Source organism: Sceloporus occidentalis, unplaced genomic scaffold (assembly GCF_023333645.1).
Source record: "Sceloporus occidentalis isolate IW3139 unplaced genomic scaffold, rSceOcc1.0.p SCAF_1, whole genome shotgun sequence".
NCBI classification, from domain to species: Eukaryota; Metazoa; Chordata; class Lepidosauria; order Squamata; family Phrynosomatidae; genus Sceloporus; species Sceloporus occidentalis.
Window position 1 is genome coordinate 316152783 of NW_028316981.1, and position 22851 is coordinate 316175633.

General features: G+C 45.9%; 1 protein-coding gene across 3 annotated transcripts in view; it reads right to left on the reverse strand.

Moving 5' to 3' along the window:
* Window positions 1-19144, reverse strand: part of UBAP1 (ubiquitin associated protein 1) — a 49739-nt gene extending 30595 nt beyond the window's left edge. For 2 of the 3 annotated variants that reach the window (XR_016277949.1, XM_089498008.1), the window contains exon 1: window positions 18896-19142. The gene's annotated coding sequence lies outside the window, so the exon portion shown is untranslated. Of the gene's footprint in view, window positions 1-18895 lie in introns of all 3 variants that reach the window. The other variant, XR_016277950.1, reaches the window with a different exon arrangement.
* Between the last annotated feature and the right edge of the window lie 3707 nt (window positions 19145-22851).

Here is a 22851-nt window from a genome sequence, read left to right on the forward strand (position 1 = left end):
ACATCCTCCTGGCTGGGCTTCCTCTTTCTCACCTCCGCCCTTTAATTTCTGTCCAGCATTCAGCTGCATGCATTGTCACATCCGCCCACCGCTCTGACCATATCTCTCCTTTGTTGGCATCCCCTCACTGGCTCCCCCTCCCTTTCCGTATTCAGTATAAGCTCCTGCTGTCGATGCTTAAAGCCCTCCATGGGCTGCCCCCCCTTATTTATCAGACCTTCTTTCTCCTCACCTTCCCACTTGGGCCCTCCGTTCTGGTAGTCAAAGTTGGCTGTCCCAGCCCAGGATTTCCTCTGCCCCATCTAGGATTCGCCCCTTTTCACTTGCTGCCCCTCACTCCTGGAACCTTCTTCCCTCGCGAGCAAGGGCCGTCACTTCATTAACCAGCTTCAAAGCGGAGTTGAAGACCATCCTGTTCAGAGAAGCGTTCCCAGGCATTGCGTGATTGTCACTTGCTATCTGATGCTCTTTTTGTTGCCTGTTTTATTGAACCATTTCCTGTATTGCTGTGTTTTATTTGTATTATCCTATCATTTCTTAGATTGTACGCCATAGGCAGGTTTACTCTTTTATATTTGTTGTTTTTATGTACAGCACTGTGCAAATCTACAGTGCTATATAAATAATAATAATAATAATAATAATAATAATAATGTGCCTTCAAGTCAACTCTGACTTATGACAAATCTAGAATTCTCCTGTCTAGTTTTTTTGTGGGTTTTTCAGGCTATGTGGCCATGTTCTAGAACAGTGATGGTGAACCTTTTAGCGGCCGAGTGCCCAAACTGCAACCCGAAACCCACTTATATATTGCAAAGTGCCGTGTCTCTTTGGCTTTCTAGTAACAAACTCTGGCAAACTCTGTGCTGGGGTGACGGCACATGTGCCCACAGAGATAGGTTCACCATCACTGTTCTAGAACATGGCCACATAGCCCAAAAAACCTACAAAAAACTATGGATGCCAGCCGTGAAAGCCTTCGATTTCACATTTCCTGACAAGGTTTATAGAGGAAGTTTGTCACTGCCTTCCTCTTAAGGGTGAGAGAGTGCCATACAGTGTGCTTTCCATGCCTGATGGGATTGTACCCTGATCTCCCAGAGTCCTAGTCCAATGCTCTAACCATTGTACCACACTGGCCCTGGTACCAGTCCTAAAAGTGAAATTTGCACTAGTTTACATGGTCTGTAGTGCCATCGTGGTGTAGTGGTTTGAGCATTGGACTACAACTCTGGAGATCAGAGTCTGAGTCCCTGTTTGACCATGGTAACACACTGGGTAACCAGTCACAAACTTTCAGCCCCAGAAAACCCCATGATAGGTTCATCTTGAGGTTGCCATAAGTTGGAAACTACCTGAAGGCACACCACAACAACCTGATCTATATTGGGGGACTTGGAATCCTGTGGATGCCATCCATCACATGCTTGACTTTAAATACATAAAGCAGATGCAGGGAGAAGGAAGGACAGCAAGTGAAAAGAAGTGCCTCAGCTTCTTTCACTCACCATTACCACTCTGCAATTCTGTTTTTCCTTCAGTCAGGCTCCAGGACTAGGCTTCCTAGTCAAGTGCCTGGAAGAACAAACCTCAGTGATAAGTGTGGGGTTAAAGAGTTCCCTGCTTCTCACTCAACGCCTTGCAGGTACCCCCTTCCTCTTTGGCACACTAGAGGCAAAGCCCTGCAGAGCTATTTGTCCTGCCTTTATATGCTACTTCCCATTTCTTCTCTGCTCAAATGCAGGCCCAAGCAGGATCCAGTCACATTTTCTTCTTCTCTACATTAATCAGACATTTAATTTTCACTTTCTCTATTATGCTTTTAACCTGTAATTAGATTTTGTTCAGGGTACATTAAGTCATGTGTCTTCATACAGCTATGCAATTCCATATTAATTACCATCTTTCACCTTCAGCTTCAATGAGGTGCGTGCAACAAGCCAGTACTTCTGCAAATTGCTAAGGATTAAGCGGACAACAGTTACCATAATAACACAATGCAACACTGTCCTTATATTAACCAACTCTTTCTTCCCTGTATTTTAAGGGAAACCCAAACCAAGTACAATTTGCTCACAGAATGAAATTCAATACAAGGGGTCCTGGTTGTTATATCTTAATGTCAGCTGGGCCCTAGAGATATCCACTTCAGCAAATGCAGTGGCCAGAAGCAGGCACCCAATACTGGAAATTAATGTCACCAAAGATCACACCCTTCTTGTCAATTTCATATATGCAACTGGCTACAGTGCTGTTGAAAAACAATGCTAAAACTGGGTATACCTTTGCTCTCATCCCAAAGGCTTCTTTTCTTCTCACTACCAGACATGCAAAGAAATTTGTAGACATTGCTTTTTCAAAGTGTCAGATAACAAACCTTGATATCCATGACTGAGTTCATTGTGAGGGACAAAACGCTGCCAAACAAGTTTATGCTCAACATTTACTTCTGCTTGCCAATTTCGTTTCATCAAGCCCACCTTTGCACATTCAGCTTACAGTACTTGAGAAAATAATGCTGTGTCTTGTTCATAACAACACAAAACCAGGATTTGCACAACGAAGGGAAGTAAAATGAAGTGCTCTTCCAGCTGCTGTTAAGACAATTCCAAAGGTAACTAGTGGTCAGGTGTCTCCCTACTACAACCACAAAATCATAGAGTTAGAAGAGACTACAAGGGCCATCCAGTCCAATCCCCTGCCATGCAGGAACTCTCAGTCAAAGCACCAGAATGAAAGAAGTAAAATGCTATACAGCAACAATTCACAAACGAGAAGCCCCAGAGGTTCTTAATGATCCCCCTCCTACAGATTCAGGTCCCCGCGTATCAGATGGCAAAGTGGAGATTTACTTAGAAAAAAATATATTCAAGATGAGATGAAATGCATATAACTAACCACAAAACATGGTAAAAATGCCCCATTTCCCCACAGGGTATTTGAGGGAGATTATATATATATATATATATATATATACACACACACACCCCACACACACACACACATGGTGGGAACGGGTTCAGTAGAGAAGTGGAGCCCTCCAACAACTCCTGGGAGGGTGTTTAATGCAGCCCCCTGGCCTTCCCCAGTTGTCCACCCCTGCCTTAAGGTAAACTATATCCAAGGACACACACTTGGAGAACTACTAACCTGTGAGTAGGGTTGCCATAAGTGAGGACCTCCAAACCGGGACAAATGTAGGACAAATGCAGGACAACATTTTCAAATGTAGGACACATTTTTAAAAAATGGAGGACACGCAAAAAATTTGAGGCTTTTTTAGAAATGTTAATATAAATGCATGTTTCTTAGGCATGATCAAAATGGAGGACATTTTGACATTATTCGTAGACAGATCACGGAAATGTACTTCCCTTTCTGGCCACCCCCCTCTCCCCATTCCAAACAGCACATTTGGGCATTGAACATGGCTTTATTTTAACATTGCCTCTTGCATATTTCAGAGGCTTATTCCACAACCAAACCCTTTGGTCAAGGGACTTTGGTTTTTCTTCATTTTGACTTGTTTTGTCTGTATTCCTCCCCACTAAATAAAGGAGACATGAAATGGAGTTAATGGGTACAAGTTGTTAAACAAAAAAGTCTTGTGAGACTCTGTAGGCAAGAGGTGCACCATCTTAAGAACTGCATTAAGCACACTTAGGCTGCTGCCACACTGCTTTCACTCTCATCACTCCATCCTATGGAATCCTGGGATTTGTAGTTTGTTGTGGTGCCAGGGCTGGGCTTTGAAATCTCAGGCATAAGAGAAGCAAAAGGCTTGGGCTGCATCTACACTGGAGAAATAATCTGGTTTGAGACCACTTTAACTGTCTTGGCTGAATGCTATGGAATTCTGGGAATGGTGGTTTGTTCCAGCACCACAGCAGAATGGCAGTTAACCCCTGGAAAGCTCTCTGACCAAGGTGACCAATGCCCTCTCCTCAAAATGTAGGGCACCCAAGCAAAAATATGTAGGACATGGCCAAAAATAAAAGCTAAAAACACCCATGTAATTATAAATCCATGCTTCTTAGCCATGATCCAAATGGAGGACATTTTGAAATTTGACAGAAGAGGACATGTCCTGGAAAAGGAGGAGGATGCCTGGTCACCTTGTCTCTGGTCCAAAATACACTGCAGAAATAAAACAATGCTGGACTGAAATGCCCAGAGTTCCTCACCAAAGCTGCATCCACACTGAGGAAATAATCCAGTTTGAGAGTGACTTAACTGTCCTGGGTTAGTGCTGGGGAATGCTGGGAACTGTAGTACATTGTGGCCCCAGAGCTATCTCTGACAGGGAGTCCCATAACCCTCCAAACGTAGTTGAACTGCAGTGCCTAGAATTCCTCCCCAGGTGCATCCACACTGAGGAAATGGTCCAGTTTGAGACTGCTCAGTGCTGGGGAATCCTGGGAATTGTAGTCTATTGTGGCCTCAGAGCCATCACCGACAGAGAAGTCTCAATGTGTCCCAAACACTCGCATTCCCAGGATTCCCTAGCACTGAGTTAAAGCAGTCTCAAAGTGGGTTATTATTCCTGCAGTGTGTGAGAGAGATATAAAAGCTAGGGACTGGATTCATTTGGAGGATCTCTGTGTCCAAAACACACTGCTTGGACTGCCAGGGCTCAGTGCTATGGAATCCTGGGAATTGTAGTTTATTGTGGCATTGAGCTTTGGCAGTTAAAGGGGTCTCAAAGTGCAGAGGGGGGGGAGAGAGAAAAGCCAGGGAGAGTGAATGAGAAGATCATCTTGGCTGTGACTACTCTGAGAGGAGGAGGAGAAGGAGGAGGAGGGAGGGAGCCAAGGGAAGTGGCCAGGACCATCAGCCTCCTCTCTTCCACCGCAGACTGCTGGCAAGAGGCTCTGCCCCCAGCCAACGCCTCCTCTGTGGACCATTCAGCTTCCTTTTGTCAAGCGAGCTCTGGTGCCACAAGAAACTACAATTCCCAGAATCCCATAGCACTGAGCCATGGATGTTTAAGGGGGGGGGTCAAACTATTTCTGCAGCCTTTTGCAACCCCAAAGCCTTCTATTATTTACCAGTAACTTGCAAGGCAAAATCTCTTCCTTCCAAGCCATTGAAAACCAACCCAAGGGGAGGGCTGATTGCTTCTTTCTCATTGGTCAGCTTCGGGAGAAATTTGCATATTACAAGGAAAGGTGTTTAGGGCCTCAAAAACGACCCTGTGATAAAGAATTACAAGAATACTGAGTGGTAGACATTTAAAAGATGAGGAGGCATTTAGACTCCCAGGGAAACAGGAACGACTGATGGCCTTTTTTTCTTTGCTCACTGTAACCTGGAAAGTAATGCCTTTTGCAAGACATATATACCAAGTGGGCTGGCAATAGCTCTGAGTGGCAGATGTTTTGAAGACCTGCTCTCTAGGCTAAGCCAGGCAGGGAGGCAGGGAGGGTGGCACACAGCCATGGGGAGGGCTGGAGCTGCCTCCAGGGCCTTGCTGGGGGGGGGGGAGGTCCCGGGGGAGGGGCTAAACCGGGGCAGGACCGTGTGGCCCCGCCCCAAACTGGGAAAGTCCCGCCCCCAGGCGGGATATGGCAAGCCTACCTGTGAGCAACTTCTGGTCATTGTGTGGATGGGTGGAGTCATAGTGTCAGAGTTGCTCAATTACCAACAATTTGCCTTTGCAAGAAAAACAGGGAGAATGTAAGAAGGACAAATCTAACTCTAGATCTTCCAGCGTAAGTGCTTCTAGCCAGTCCCTTGCTTATAACTGAAGTTGTTACTGGTTAGCCTTAACTAATCTTTACTGCTTATCATGTTGAACATCCACTTATCGTATTGAAGATCCCTGAAACTTTCCTACCAGCCAACTAAATGTGTGTACTCTCAAACCAACAATAAGAACCAACCTCTTTGGCATTATTTCTATTTGCAGTCCAAATTACTTTCACAATAGGTGAGGGAAATGTGATAGAACGTAAGATAGTTTTTTTGTGGGTTTTTCGGGCTATGTGGCCATGTTCTAGAAGATTGATCCAATCTGAAGAGAAATGCAAGGTAAAGTGCTAACTATAAACCTGTAGCTTCACCAAGACCACAAGTGAAATATGGAATCCAATTAATAATTTCCAGTCAAGCAATTCAACATACAGCCTTCTATTAAAATTCTCTTAACTACAAACCTATGTTGCATTAAGGAGATGAAATGGCAAGAATAACCTGTCAGAGAGTAGGTGTGGAGTGAAGTACGTAACATCTAATTTATTTGACTCTCCAAAAAAGGTATATAGGGCAGTTCCAGAAAAGGCCTCACTCTGAACACTGCTTCAAACTGACAGAGGCAGCTAAGGATTATTCTTATGTCTGCAACACCATGCCACAAGATCCTAGCTTTTGAAGTGACCAGAATGTGGAGCACTTGGACTGACATCAGTAATACACAGGCTTAGTATGGATCCAGATTCCAGGTGAGTAGCCATTCCTCTGTCCCATAGGATGAAGCTAAGATGTAATTTAGTACCCCTTTAATACCAAAGGAGCATGTTCTAAGGCAGGGGTAGGCAACCTTTTTGAGCCGGGGGCCGGGTTGCTGTCCCTCAGACAACTGGGGGGCCGAAGCCGGGGGTGGAGCTTCCACCCTCCGGGGGCGGAGCTGTACACGGGCGTGGAGCTTCCACCCTCTGGGGCGGAGCTGCATGCCAGGGCGGAGCTTCCACTATCTGGAGGCAGGGCCACATGTCAGGGGTGGAGTTTCCACCCTCCGGGGGCGGAGCCGCATAATAATAACAATATTTGCAAGAAGTGACTAGGCAAGGCCACAAAACAGCAAAAAATGCATGCCACTGTCTGAACCCAGAAATGTGCAAGCAAGTCCATGTGGGGGGATCTTGCAAAGACAATACCAAGGGATAACAACAATAATAATAGCAGTATTTGCAAGGATGGAAGCTACTAGGCAAGGCCACAAAACAGCAAAAAAATGCATGCCACTGTCTCAAAACACAAAGGCACAGGTAGTATAACCCCCCTCCCCCAATGAACAAACCTCTCACCTGGCTCAGTGGCTGTGGTTCTCTCTCTCTCTTCCCTCTCTTTCTCTCCCTTCCTCCCTCCCTCTCACTCCCACCCTCCCACCCTTTCTCTCTCTCCCTCTCTCCTCATAGAATCATAGAGTTGGAAGAGACCCCAAGGGCCATCCAGTCCAACCCCCTGCCATGCAGGAAATCAGAATCAAAGCATCCCCAAAGGAGCATGGGGGGGGGGGTTTTGCAAAGATACCAAGGGAGAGTAAATCACAGTCACCAAGCAGAGGAAAATACATGCACCAACCAACCTCTTCAGTGGCTCGCTCCGGCTGGCTGGCTGGCTCTCTTACTTTCACTTTCCTTTTCTCTGCCGCCTCCTCCTTTCCCTCCCCTCCACACTCTTTTATTCATAGAGGGAGGCGGAGAGAGGAGGGCAGAGCTAGGAAAACGGAGCCAGGAGGGCGAAGGGCAGAGAGAGAAGGGAGGAGGGCGGAGCCCATTCGGAGGGCTGGCGCGGCCCTGCAGCCCTGGAACAGGGCTGCAGCAAGCGCCCCGGGCCTCCTAGAGGGGTGCCGCCATTTTAAAAAACAAAATGGCGGCCGGAGCGGTGCCAATCGGCGGCAGGGGCGAGCGCGGGCCAGGCCTAGAGGCTTTGCGGGCCGGATGCGGCCCACGGGCCGCACGTTGTCGATGCCTGTTCTAAGGCAACAGCTATTTTTCCTGGTCTCTTAGGCCCCTATTGCCATTGACTTCTCATTCTAAGACAAGCTATGCTCCATTTAGCATTGTCTTGATTTATCTTGTTACATCCAAATAACAGTATCAGAGCAAGGTCCTTGTTGCATAATAAACTTAACCTTTAAGTTATCTCCACCTTATGCAGCAAATCTAACCAAAATGTATTCCAAATCAACACTAACCAGTTTAGCATCAAAATATTTACTTCGAGTTACCACCCTACAATGCTTACAGACCCCAAATTTAGCTCTGTCAAACTGCAATATACAGCCGGCCCAGAGATTCTTTATCCACAGAGTGAAGCAGCCACGGCTTGAAAATATTTCCCAAAAGTATAAATTCCAAACAGCAAACCTTAATTTTTTCCCCATTTTATATAAGGGATACCATTTTACTCTGTCATTGTAATTAATGGGATCTGAGCATCCACTGATTTTGGTATCCATGGGGTCCTCCAACCAAATCCCAACAGGTAACAAGGGCCCACTGCGTTCTTCTTTTTCAGATATACCTACAGTGGGAAAGGGGTGCAGAATGCAGATAAATCCTCTCTTCTAGCCATCTATGATCTCATGGTGACTAGCCACCAGACTATCACAGGCTTTCAATCTTGTTTTCTCAACTCCAGGTACTGCTTCAGGGCAACCAACACAGACAGCCCTGAGAATCTGAGAAGAAATCCATGAAGAGTATATAAAAAGCCCACACACCAGCTCTTGCTCTAAATTCCTTTTACATTAGCAGCTAATGAAAAAATTGCAGCTCTGTGTTATGCTTCTCTCAAACTGACAGGGCAAAGACTATTTTAGATAGATCAGTGAAGATTTGTTGCGGCATCTTAAAGACTAACAAGCTCATAGGCTTTCATGGACACATTCTGTTTCATGAGATGCATCCAGAGGCTTGAAAGTGTATATACTCATCCTTAGGGATGGGTGGGTAGAGAATTTTAAACAGTGAGGCCAAAGTGAGCTGAAATGTGGCTATTACAATATTTTCATTGCATCCCTTTCTAAAAGCAGCTTATTCAGTGAAAGACTAAAAAAAGCAATTCTAACTGCATAGAAGCCCAACTAATATACAAATGAATCTTATGCCTTTCTAGAAACAGCATATTCATGAAATCTAAAAACACACTTTTTTATTAAATGCATAAAAGCCTAACAAACATACAACTGAATTGTTCAAGATTTACAGTAACGCCTATCTTAAATCTTGCAAGCAATCTTTGGAACTGTACAGCAGGGAAGGTCTTGTGAAAAATAGAGAGATTCAAGTTTATAAAAATAACTCACCTGGATGTGTGTTGCACTCATAATAATGTAACATGTATTGTTCTAAGTTCCCACAATGTGTTCTGCATGTCCACAATGGTTCAGGGCTTTGTCCAGGCATAACCCAGTTAACAAAGCCTCTGACAATGATGCTTCTTTTTACAAGGATTTTACTGCCTGTCTTGCCCTCTCTTTTCCTTCATGTCCTCTGTCTAGTTGGAGGTTTTTTGCAGCATCTGGGTTTTGTTGGCAGATGGCAACAGCCAAACTGCAGTAAACAACGCAATAAAAGCTTGAGCTTTTTACTGTAAAGCCTGTTGTTTGTCCACTCCAACATATATTTGGAGAAGCCTGTTTTTCCTCACTCCTATCTGGGGGGAGGGGAGGAAGTGTCATAAAAACATACTAAGCTTAAATTACATTTTTTTTGGTGTTTAATCTTTTTTAGGGATTGATCACTGTTTTTATGATTGGGGGAGGGGTCGGGTTTTGGGGTTTTTAAATTGTAATTTTTAATTGTTTGATGTTTGATTTATACTGTTGGAATCTGCTTTGATTCCTTTGTGAAAAAGTGGAATACAAATAAATATTATTATTATTATTATTATTATTATTATTAACCAACATAAATCCTATTTCCATGCTAATATATACCACATCATTTAATCAACACAGTGTTTCTTAGCTTGGTCAAGAATTTAGCTATTAAAACAGCTTTATTTCTAACTTCTTCAGGCTTCTTGTATGCCCCTGAGTGAGATGTACTGCCACTGGATACTAGAGGCTGAATCTACCTGTTACCATGAAGATTTATTTCTCCAGTGCTCAATGCATTTATATGAAGACTGCTTCACTGAAAAACGTCAGAATGTACTTTCAAATAAGATTGTTTCAATGCTCTGAGCTGTTCAGTAGCACATAAGTGCCTTTAAAAGTGCCACCCCACAAATGAACTGTGACAGCACTTTTCCCCATTTGAAAATCTCACTATGCCATTTCTTTTACAATCTGTCACAAGGTAGTAGACATCTGAAGTTCAAGAACATTCACAATCGGAGATAACCATTTCCCCATGCCAGCCTTAGGGAGGAAGCCCAAATACTCTGCATTCCTCTTGCTTTGCACAAAGGACTACACTGTGACAGCAATGCAAACAGTGCATATTGCTTAGTTTACAAGAAGCCATGCATAAGAAGAGTGAAAACTCTATTTATCTGCCTGGCTGACTACATAAATCTAAACTGAAAAATTCTACAGACAGAGATTGACTTTGGTGTATCTATGGGACACATTTTCTCTCACACTACACAATTAAAGCACTTTCGTATCACTTTAATTGTCATGGCTACATCCTACAGAGTCTTGCAATTTGTTCTTTGTGGAAGCTCTAGAGTACTCCGGCTGAAAACTGGAAATGCCTCACAAAATTACAAATCCAAATATTTCACAGGATGGAGCCCATGACAGTTAAAGTAGCACCAAAGTGGTATAACTGGAAAATATGAAAAAGGTGCAGGATTAAAGAGACGTACGTTTCAGACACTGAAGACCTCTTCCAACTTCACTGTACTCCAAATAATCACTGTTTTTCTATTAATATTACAACAGATCTGCCTTTCCCAGCCTGGCTGGGGATGGTGTGAGTTCTGAGCCATTACATCAGGAGGCTGCCACAGACATTAATGAATCAAACAAATCCATATTCATCTCCTTACTGCTGGAAATCTGAGGGACAGAAAATATGTTTAAGGGGAGGTTCTGTAAAAACAAGCACTTGGGAAATCAATACACAAAATGACCTAATTGTGACTCAGTGAGAGGAAGTTTTAATTGAACATTATTCAGCAGTGTTGTCAGTGACTAAGTCCAGAGTGCACGCCAGCTGCCCAGCCCAAAAGTTAAATAACAAAACAGGAGCACATGATAATGTATTATAACATATCACAGCACAGGATTTCTTCCTTAATAAATAAAAATAGGGATTAGGAAATAGATCTCTCTACTTTTGCAGAGACTAAGGATTCTATCATGCTATGTATTTTCCACAGGTGTGACTGGCCACTTCCCTCATGGGAAAAATGACCTTCATGTGTAGTTCTTCTTTGTCAAAATATCTAGTATTACACTCTATGGAACTTCCTATAGAAATATAGAAAAGCATTCTACCTTCCTCTAGGGTATGGAGAATCTGCCAAAAATTGTCGAACTACCATGGTTTGAGTGCTGGACTAAGAGCCTGGGAGACCAAGGTTTGAATCCCCCCTCTGCCATGGAAACCCACTGGGTGACCTCAGGCAAGTCACACTCTCTCAGTCCCAGAGGAAGCCATGCAAACCCCCTCTAAACAAATCTTGCAAAGAAAACCCAGTGATAGGTTCACCTTAGGATCACCACAAGTCAGAAAACTATTTGAAGAGACATAATAACAACAGCAACAAGGGTGACAACTCCCCATTCCCAAAGGAGAAGAAACTAGAAGCAAACAGAATCAGTTTTCTGTAGGGCTGGAGGTGTGTTGTGTGGGATATGTGAGGGGGATCTGAGACTATTTAATCCCTGCAGACAACGGATTACCAATTAAATTAACACAAATCCCCTTCGTGTACCCCACACAACACACCACCATTCAGCACAGTACAACACACAAACTAACTCCACCATTAACATGCAAACCCACTTCCTCCCAAACAAGGATCCCACAGGTATATATATCCCACACACTTCCATGCCGCCAACCTCTGAAGATGCCAACCACAGTAGCAAGCGAGACATCAGGAATGTAGCCACACACAGAAAACTATGGATACTGGCTGTGAATGCCTTCAACTTCACAAACTAGAATCAGTTGAAGCATGACCCCTGGCATGTTTACTCAGAAATAAATTTCACAGCATTCAGTGGTTTACTGCTAAGCAGGCAAGGGAATGTCCTGTTGGGACAATGAACATGTGACACCTTCCAACACAAGACACACTATTCAAGAGAAGGGACTCATTAAAGAATGAAGGACAGTCGCCCAACCCAAAACACAGCCTTGTCTCCTTCTGCTCCCATACAAACATTGCGTTGTTGTTTTCAGAAACAGACAAGCCAAGCCTATCTATAAATAAAGAGAAATGGGAGATTTATGACACAGGAAGTTCCAGATTTGGGACACATGAGTTTACAGGCATGAAAAAGGATTTCACAGTCTGACAGGAAGTTTATATACTTTAAGACCTCACAACAGTTGTATAGACTTTGACCCCTGAAGACACACAGGCCCTGTAGAGCCTACCTGAACAAAAGTACTTAGAAAGAAGTTTGTTTCTGTCATTTCAAACAGCAAGGATAACAGGACTGTTTTACTTTTGCTCTGAACAAACAACACAGTTGACCAAAGGATACTCTACCTCACAAGTTTCACAGACAGATTTGTCTAAGTATTAAAATTCAGTAAGATATTACAACTGGAATATGAGATTTTCTACATCCATGCCCAGAATGAAGTCTCAGTTCAGCTACGTAAAGGTCAGCCATGGCCTCGATAAACAGATGGCTCCCTATTTCATAGGGTTGCTGTCAGGCTGAAAGACTGCTCTAAGCTTGATATGAGGGTGACAAATATCTCCTGAAAGGAGCTGTAAGCTGTTAGAATTCTAAAATAATAGACTTGAACAAGACACCAAGGGCCATCCAGCCCAACTGCCTACTACACAGGAACAAACAATTAGAGCACTCCCAACAGATGGCTATCCATCTGTGCTGCTTCCCAGGGGGAAGGTTCTGGGGCCTGGCTGGATGACCTTGTGGTTCCTTGCAGCTCCAGCCCCACTGAGGCTCCGTCACTCTGCTTCTTGACCCTCCAGGCCACACCATGCCTGCTGGTCCACAAAAGAAGGAGGAGGAGAAGGAGAGGAAGGTGAGGTAGGCTTTGGGTGGCCCGGAGGAGCCCCTTCTCCTGCTGAGATGTCCTCCGGGTGGCCTCCTCCTCTTCCCCACTGCCACCGCCTCTTCCTCCTTTGCCCCCCCCCCCCCCATGGGCTTGCCATGCATCGATGCTGGAATCTGTAGATTCTACGTCCGCAGATATGGAGGGCCTGCTGTAAAAGTTTGTGTCCCAGTATCACCGCCAATACTATAAACTTCATATTTGAACATATAAACACATTTACAAACCAGTTCACACCCAGTGCCCTGTTACATATCTCCTGACAGAATACTTGTGTTGTGTGTGGGGTAGGATTCCACCTGAAACAGAGAAAGGACAGAGGATGGGGGAATGTAGCATGATGAGAGGGGTGACACTCAAAAGTGGGACCTGCGGGTCTGCAAGACTTCCTCACATCCCTTGAACTCCCTCTACACCTGAGTCCCACAAGCTAAGGAGGAGGCCTCACTTGAGAGCTGGAGCCTTTTAGATGATAAATGAAGTGTTAAGGAGAAGGAGGCTCAATCCTCTCCTTGCCTTTATTTGAAGGGGGGGGGGGGGCTTGGTGACTCCTGGTTCAACCTCAACAAGGGGAGGAGACACATGCACACTCCTTCTCCCCATCCAGACACTTCGGAGTGTGGTAGGGAGGGCATTTTAATGCATTTTTACTATTTTTAATGTTTAAATGTTTTCACTTCATACGCTTTTTAATTGGTTTTAAATCTTAGATTTATACTTGTATTCATGCTTTTATTTTCATCATCATTATTATTATCACTGTTTATTTATATAGCACCATCAATTTACATGGTGAACTCATTTGAGCTGTGGTGCTGCAGAAAAGTGCTGAGGACACCGTGGACAGCCAAAAGGACAAACAAATGGGTCCTTGGACAGATCAAGCCTGACATCTCCCTGGAAGTCAAGATAATCAAACTGAGGCTGTCATACTTTGGCTACATCATGAGAAAGCAGGACTCATCAGAAAAGAAAATAATGCAAGAAAAATGGAGGGAAGTAGAAAAGGAAGAAGACTGCAAGCTAGATGGATGGACTCAGTCAAAGAGGTCATGGACATGAATTTACAGGACCTAAGGAGAGCACTGGAAGACAGGAGGTCTTGGAGATGTCTCACCCACAGGGTCGCCATGAGCTGAGGTCGACTCCAGGGCAGCTAAGAACAAACAACGTACAGCGCCAACAACCAAAAACAGTGGGTCGTGCCTGAAGAATGCAATCTAAAGTGTGTGCACACATACAGAGGGAAGGAATAATTAATAATAATTAATAATAATAATAATTTTTATTTATATCCCGCCTTTCCATAAATATGATCAAGGCAGCTTACAAAAGATTAAAAACATCACAGTACAAAGTTAAAAACATCCCTACAAAGGAACAGGAATCAGTACAATTACATATATCAGGGGCAGGAGATGGGAAGGTCAAATTACAATAGTCCGAGGTCATAAACAAAGGGGCAGAGAAAAAGAATAATTATCTAAGGTGGGTAAGCTAGCCGAAATAAATACGTTTTTAAATTCTTTTTAAAAGAAACTAACGACGCGGAGGAGCGGAGCTCTACAGGGAGCCTGTTCCAAAGGGAGGGGGCGACAATGGCAAAAGCCCTCTGTGAGGTCCTCACAAAATGTGACTTAGGGACCTTTAACAGTTTCATTCCAGATGTTCTGAGTGTGCGGGGCGGATTGTATGGGGAGAGGCGGTCCTCCAAGTACCCTGGGCCCAAGCCATTTAGGGCTTTATAGGTCAATACCAACACCTTGTATTGAGCTCGGAAGCGAATAGGCAGCCAGTGGAGGTCTTTCAAGATAGGTGTTATATGGTCTGACCTGGAGCTACCAGCGACCAATCTTGCTGCCATGTTCTGCACCAATTGCAGATTCCGGGTTTGGTACAAGGGTTGCCCCATGTAGAGCGCATTGCAGAAATCCAATTGAGAGGTTACCAAAGCATGTACAACAGTTTCAAGGTCCCTACGGTCCAGGTAGGGACGCAGATGGCGTATCAGCCGAAGCTGACGACAAGCACTCCTGATCATCGCATCCACCTGAGATGTCAGCTGCAGCGACGAGTCAAGGAGTACTCCCAAGCTACACACCGAGTCCTTCAAGGGGAGCGTGACCCCGTTCAGGACCGGGTGACAGATCTCACCACCTGGAACCGGGGAACCTATCACCAGTACTTCCGTTTTCCCTGGATTCACACTGAGTTTGTTCTCCCTCATCCAGCCCATTACCGACGCCAAGCATCTAGGGGAGAGATGCCATCCTTAGTTACTGCATCAGTCAGAGAAACAGAGAAAACTATTTGGGTGTCATCAGCATACTTATAACACTGCGCCCCGTGTCTCCGGATGATCTCTCCCAGCGGTTTCATGTAAATGTTGAAAAGCATAGGGGACAAAATCGCTCCTTGAGGGACACCAGATGTAAGGGCCCTCTTATCGGAGCAACAGTCCCCCAGCTCCACCATCTGGAATCTACCTGAAAGGTAGGAACGGAACCACTGCAAGGCAGTGCCCCCGATACCCAACTCCCTCAGGCGGTCCAGAAGGATACCATGGTCGATGGTATCAAAAGCTGCTGAGATGTCCAAGAGCACTAACAGGGACACGCTTCCCCTGTCCATGCTCAGACGGAGATCATCAACTAAGGTGACCATGGCAGTCTCAACTCCATAGCCCGCCCGGAAGCCGGTTTGAAATTAACTAAAACTACATAATGCAGTTACAAAACAAATGATCTAGATAGAATTCTTTAAAAAAGATAACGTCATATAAATGCAAACTAACCAATACATGTAATCAAATAGAAAGAAAAGTAAAGGTTTTCCCTTGACAAGGTTGTCTAGTCATGTCCAACTGTAGGGGTGGTGCTCATCTCTGTTACTAAGCCAAAGAGCTAGCGCTGTCAAAGATTACTCTGCGATCACGCAGCCAGCATTACTGCACAGAAAGCTGTTACTTTCCCACCCAAGTGGTACCTATTTATCTACTTGCACTTCTGCATGCTTTCGAACTGCTAGGTTGGCAGAAGCTGGGACTAGTGATGGGAGCTCACTCCGTCCTTCAAGCTTCAAACTCCTGTCCTGTTCATCTTGCGATTATCAGAGTCAGTATTTTGACCTTTGAGCCACCGCATCTCTTAATAAAACATACAGGCTTATGAAGTAACATTAAAGCTAATTTGCATTGCTTTTCAATATGTTGCTTGCAGCCGTAACTCCCATTATCAGGAGAAAGTGGGATATAAATATTATTACTGTTGTTGTTGTTGTTGTTATACCTTCACTGGCTGCCAATTAGTTTCCAGACAAGGTACAAAGTGCTGGTTATTACCTTTAAAGCCCTAGATCAGTGATGGCGAACCTTTTTAGGTTCGTGTGCCAGGGGGCGGGGCTTCTGCCCCCTGGGATGGGGCTGCGTGCTGGGGAGGGGCATCTGGCCCAGGGGGTGTGGCTTCCACCCTCCATGGGCGGAGCTTCCACCCTCTGGGCGGGGCCCCTCCCCTGCCTTTTTCCCGGCCCCCAGCTGTCTCTCAGAGACAGCTGGTGGTCAGCAAAGGCCCATGAGGGGGCGGAGCCATGGGCACAGCCCCTGTCCTCCTCTTCCCAGACCTTTCTTCACCCCAAAGGGCTCTCTAAAGCCCTTTGGGGGCAAGGAACAGCAAAAGGGGAAGAAGAGTAATGGCAGGGCCCCTTCCTCCCTCCCCACGGACCTTTCCCTGCCCTCTAGGAGCCCCGTTTGGGGCACTTGGAAGGCAGAGAAAGGTAAGTGGGGGAGGAGGGAGATGGGGAGGGCTCCTGCCTCCCTCCCCACGGAGCTTCCCCTGCTTCCAGCTGTATCTGCAGAAAGCTTTAGGCAGACAAAGCTCCCTGAGGAGGCGGCACTGGTGCGCGCCGGTGGCTCCTCCTCTCCCAGCCCTTTTCCCAGACTCTAGCTCTCTTAAAGAGGCAGCTGGGAGCCGGGAGAAGGCTTCGAGGAGGAGCCAGAGGCGCACTCCTCTGACTCCTTCTCTGGAGCGCCCTTTTCTGGCTTCCAGCTGTCTCCAGAGACAGAGGGAGGCCAGGAAAAGGCAGGGAGGGGGAGGAATGGGCACGCGTGTGCCTCTTCCGCCTTCTCCCTCGCCCCGTGCCTGAGAAAGTGGCCCAAAGTGCCAAAGTTCGCCATCACTGCCCTAGATGGTTTGGGCCCAGGTTACCTACAGAATCACCTCCTCCCACATAATCTGTCTCGTAATCCCAGGTCCTCTGGAGGACATTTACTCCAGTCAGCCTGGACTAGGCTGGCAACTGTCAGCCAGGGGACTTTTTCTTCAGCCGCCCCAGGAATCTGGACTGACCTGCCAGAAGAGATTCAACAGCTGACTGCTTTTGAAACAGCATTAAGGATGTATCTCTTCTGGCAGGCCTACTCAGCCAATTATAAATGACCACTTTTTAACTGTGCATGTACTCTTATGAGTGTGTTTTAATGATTTTCTGGTGTGGTATTTTAACCTTGGCAAAGCCATGTGGTGTAGTGGTTTGGGCATTGGGCTTTGACTCTGGAGAGCGGGTTGGGATCCTGGCTTGGCCATGGAAACCAACTGGCTGACCCTGGGCAAGTCACACACTCTCTGCCTCAGAGGACAGCCAAGGCAAAAGCCCTCTGGAGAAACTTGCCAAGGAAGCCCCATGATAGATCTGCCTTGGCCCTAAGTCAGAAAGAACTTGAAAGCACACAATGACAACAGCAAGTTTTAACTGTGGGTTTATGTGATTTAAGTGTGTTTTGTGTTTTAACATGCTATGCCCCGCCTTGAGGGAAGCCAGCCTGACGCAGTGATTTGAGCCCAGGGTTCGAATTCTGCCTTGGCCACAAAAACCCTCTAGAGCACTTGGGCAAGTCACACTCCCTCAGTCATAAGTCAGAAACAACTTGAAGGCACAACAACAACATTTTGACTGTGGGTTTCTGTGTTTTCAACTGTGTTTTGTATTTTATTATGTCCTACCCCACCTCAAGGAACGTTATTATTTCAATTATTTTATACTGTTATATTTTAACTATGGGTTTATGTGTTTTCAATTGTGTTTTGTATTTTTAACACATTGTACTTTGTCTGGAGCCTTGAGAAAAGGTGGAAAAGCAATAAAATTTATCCTCCTCCTCCTCCTCCTCTTCTTCATGGCTTTATAATGTTGTATTTTCCGTGGGCTTATGTGTTTTCCACTGCGCTTTGTGCTTTTAACATGCTGTGCCTCGCCTTCAGAAGAGGAGGGAAAGGAATATGATTTGTTACCGTCATCATCATCATCATCTTAATGGTTTTTAACAGTGTTTTTAATTGTGCTTTGTATTTTGAACACATTATTGTCCCCTGCCTTGAGCCTTGAGGAGAGGCGGGGGAATCATCATCATCATCATCATCCTACCTGTATCATATCATATATTTACAGTATGTTATGTTTATTTATATTGTATTTATATTAATATTATTCTGTATTATAAGGAGCTTAGGGAGTGCCTAAGTGCTGCGGCATAGAAAGGCACTTGCTGCTGCTGCTCTTACCACCATTACTATTATTACTACTACTATTATTATGGGCTCCCTCCATGGGTTTCTAACGGGGTTCTGTATTTTTACCCCGCCCCGAGCCGAGCCGAGAGGAGAGGAGAGGAGAGCAGGGGGAATAGAGAAAGAAAGAAAGAAAATCTATTATTATTATTATGAAAATCATCATCATCATCATCGCTGCTGTTATTATTTTCATGATGGTGATGATGATGATGATGATGATGATGGTTCCTATTAGCAGCAGTGCTTCAGCCCCAGGGAAGCTGCGCATGCGCACGGGGCCCTCCGACCGACCCCCACACGCCCCTCTCCTCTCCGCCTGCCTCCGGAGGCTCCTTCCTTCGTCTCCCCGAGGCCTCCCTTACTCCCTCCTCCGCCTCCTCGCTCACTCACCCCGCTCCTCCGCCCTGACAGGCGGCGATCCCTCCCTTCTCCCTCCCGCGGCGGTTGCTGCTGCTGCTGCTGCTGCTGCTTCTCCTGCTCTCGCTGGACCAGGCCCGCTCACAAGGCCCGAGCGCAGGCGGCGGAAACGACGGCGGCGAGGAGCCTCTTTCCCCTTCGAGAGCCGCTCTGGCAGCAGCGGGGCGACGCCATTTTGTCTCCCTCTCTCTCTCACACCTCTTTCCTCCTTCCTCCCCCTCTGACGTCACGCCAGCCACGTGACGCCGATCCTGCCGCCTCTGATAGCGACGTATTGCGTCACGACGCAAGTCACGTGACGCCGCTCGACAGCGACGTCTTGCGCCATGACGACGACGACGCCACACGCTAATCTGTTTACAGATGTCCAGATGCTTCCCATGCTCTTTAAGGGGACTTTTTTTCGGACTCCATTTCCCAGAATCCTAAGCCATTGGCCAACATGGCTGAGGCTTTTGGGAGCTGGAGTCCAAAATCTCTTAAAGGACACAGTTTGGGGGAGGCATTCTGATTCTGAGGCCATATAGCCATCATAGTTAATGGCCACTGGGGGCATGTTTATCACATTTGCAGATGACACCAAACTAATACCCAGATCAACATTGAAAATGACCTGAATAGACTAGAAAGCTGGGCCAAAGCTAACAAAATGAAATTCAACACGGAGAAATGTAAGGTATTGCACTTAGGGCGGAAAAATAAAATGCACAGATATAGGATGGGTGACACCTGGCTGAATGAAACTACGTGTGAAAGGGATCTAGGAGTCCAAGTAGACCACAAGTTGAACATGAGTCAACAGTGTGATGCGGCAGCTAAAAAGGCCAATGCTATTTTAGGCTGCATCAATAGAAGTATAGTGTCTAGATCAAGAGAAGTAATAGTGCCACTGTATTCTGCTTTGGTCAGTCCCCACCTGGAATATTGTGTCCAGTTCTGGGCGCCACAATTCAGAAAGGACATTGAGAAACTGGAGCGTGTCCAAAGGAGGGCGACAAAAATGGTGAAGGGTCTGGAAACCTTGCCCTATGAGGAACGACTTAGGGAGCTGGGGATGTTTAGCCTGGAGAAAAGAAGGTTAAGAGGTGATATGAGAGCCCTGTTGAAATATTTGAAAGGATGTCATGTTGAAGAGGGAGCAAGCTTGTTTTCTGCTGCTCCAGAGAACAGGACCAGGAACAATGGATGCAAGCTCCAGGAAAAGAGATTCCACCTCAACATTAGGAAAGACTTCCTGACAGTAAGGGCTATTCAACAGTGGAACACACTCCTTCCTCGGAGTGGAGTCTCCTTCCTTGGAGGTCTTTAAGCAGAGGCTGGATGGCCATCTGTCAATGGGGATGCTTTGATGGAGAGTTCCTGCATGGCAGAATGGGGTTGGACTGGATCACACTTGAGGTCTCTTCATATTCTTTGATTCTTTGGCTGAGGCTTTTGGGAGCTGAAGTCCAAAATCTCTTAAAGGGCACAGCTTGGGGACCACTGCTCTAGAAAACACGGAGTGGTCTACTGATTCTGAGGCCATATAGCCATCATAGTTATTGGCCACTGATTGTCCTGTCTAAACCACATCATTTCAGCTCCTGATGGCCAGTTTGGACATGCTCAGATTCCTCCCATGGGTGGGGAACAGCCCCCCTATTTGCAAGGTGACTACTGGCAGCTCTCACTGGCTGACATTCAAAGCTCTTTGTCCTTTATCTCAACTGAATAGTGGCATTCACCTTCCTCTGCAGTGTGACTGGCACACTCCTCTCAGGTCTGGCATGCCTGCCACCAACATGACCAGACCCAACCATGAGACATCTTACCTCTGAGGTCATATGAACTCACAATGGGACAGGTCAGCTAAGCTTACAGGATGCCTCCGGTCTTCAGAGTTGAAACATCATGGCTGAACTCCGGGTGTTGTGGCTTCTGGGTTTCGTTTTGTTGGGGTTGAACGTGAGAAGTCAAAACCCCGTTTCGGAGAAACCTTGCGGCCAGCACCTACGGTTCCGCCAAAGGGGCGCCAATCCAGGGGGCGTCAATCCAGGGGGCGACTGGTTGGCGGCCGTGATGACACTCCGCAATGTCTGTGCCACATGTTTCTTTGTCATCAGTGCTCTCATGTGGACAAGGACAATCTTCTGCAACCCCAACGCAAGGGAGGAATGTCACACACAAAGAGAAGGGAGCCAGGGATCTTCTCGAGAAACCAAGGGGAGCAGTGTGGCACACACCTACGCTCTGCCCCGACGTGCCTGTCACCCGCCCACCTATACGCAGACCCAGCGGGCCTATGCACAGCGACTGGCCTCCATGGAGCAAGACCTGGAGGCATTCCTGCGCGAGGTCCGCATCCAGCAGCGCGCCTTGGGGGACATCATGCAATAACGCCCCCCCCCCCCCCCCAGAAAATATAAGAACTCAAAGCAGCTCACTGTTGGAAAAGACAAGGCAATATCATTTGTGTTTTGATGCCCCCTAAAAAAATGGGACTCAAAATGCCTCGCTATTGACAAAACCAGTACAAGCTCCACATCACCGTTTATGAAGTTGCAGACCAGGAAATGATGGCTGGCCATTGATGAATAGGACAGAAGACCGATCAACAACTGACCAATAAAGATATCATCCTTCTGAGCTTTTTGTGATACTTTTTTTTCAGAGGGGGGGGCACTGTAGAAATAATCCAGTTTGACGCCACTTTAACTGACATGGATCAATGCTATGGAATTCTGGGGATTGTAGTTTGTTGTGGCACCAGAGCTCTCTGACAGAGAAGGCTGAATGTCTCCCAGAAGTACGATTCCCAGAATTCCATAGCATTGAGCCATGGCAGTTAAAGCGGTCACAAACTGGAATATTTCTGCAGTCCTAGCCAAGAGGGAAGAGTGCAGTTCAACGTATTTGTTCTGGATTTGTGGACATTGGACACTGATATAGGCTGCTTCCAAACTGGGAATTGTAGTTTGTCGTGGCACCAGAGCTCTCTGATAGAGAAGGCTAAACGTCTCCCTAAAACAAGACACCAGAAAGAGATTGAGCATCTGTAAAATGGCGGGAGCCGTTGGTTCATCACGCCAAGCACCATACTTGGGTTGCTACCATTTCACAGATCTTCACTCTCTCTCCAGCCTCTTGAACACAGGACTGTGGGCCCTTGGTATACCAAAATCCGTGGATGCTTGAGCCCTATGATAGACAATGGCATAATAAAATGGTGTCCCTTATATAAAATGGGATGATAGAGGTGTGCTTTTGGGAACTGACAGATTTTAAAATACATTTCCAAGCTGTGGATAGTTGAATCGGTGGATAAAGAATCCGTGGACAGAGAGGCCAACTGTCTCTTCTGGAAGGAAGGTGGGTTGCAGTGATGACGAAGGCTGCTGCCACATTGCAGAATTAATACAGAATTAATGCAGGATGCCATGGTTCAGTGCTAAAGAATCCTGGGATTTGTAGTTTGTTGTGGTGGCAGAGCTGATGGCTAATTATCTTGCAGTACTACAGATCCCAGGATTGCATAGCATCAAGCCATGGCAGTTAAAACCGTGTCAAACTGGATTATTTCTGGAGTGCAGGTGAAGCCAGAGGGATTCCAAAGTAGAGTCATTGTTTTAGTATGTGAGGCTGCATCTGCACTGCAGAAATAATCCAGTTTGACACCGTTTTAACGCAGGGTGACCGGATGCCATAATTGCAAAGGAGGCCAAGGCACTGAAAAAATGTAGGGCATGCAAGAAAAATGTATAACATTACAAAATAAAAAGCTAAAAACACCAAGATACATATAAATCCATGCTCCTTAGTCGTACTCAAAATGGAGGCCATTTTGAAATTCTTCCCGAGTCCAAAACACACTGCAGAAATAAACCGGTTTGAAACCGTTTTAACTGCCCCGGCTCAGTGCTAGGGAATCCTGGGAATTGTAGTTTTGTGAG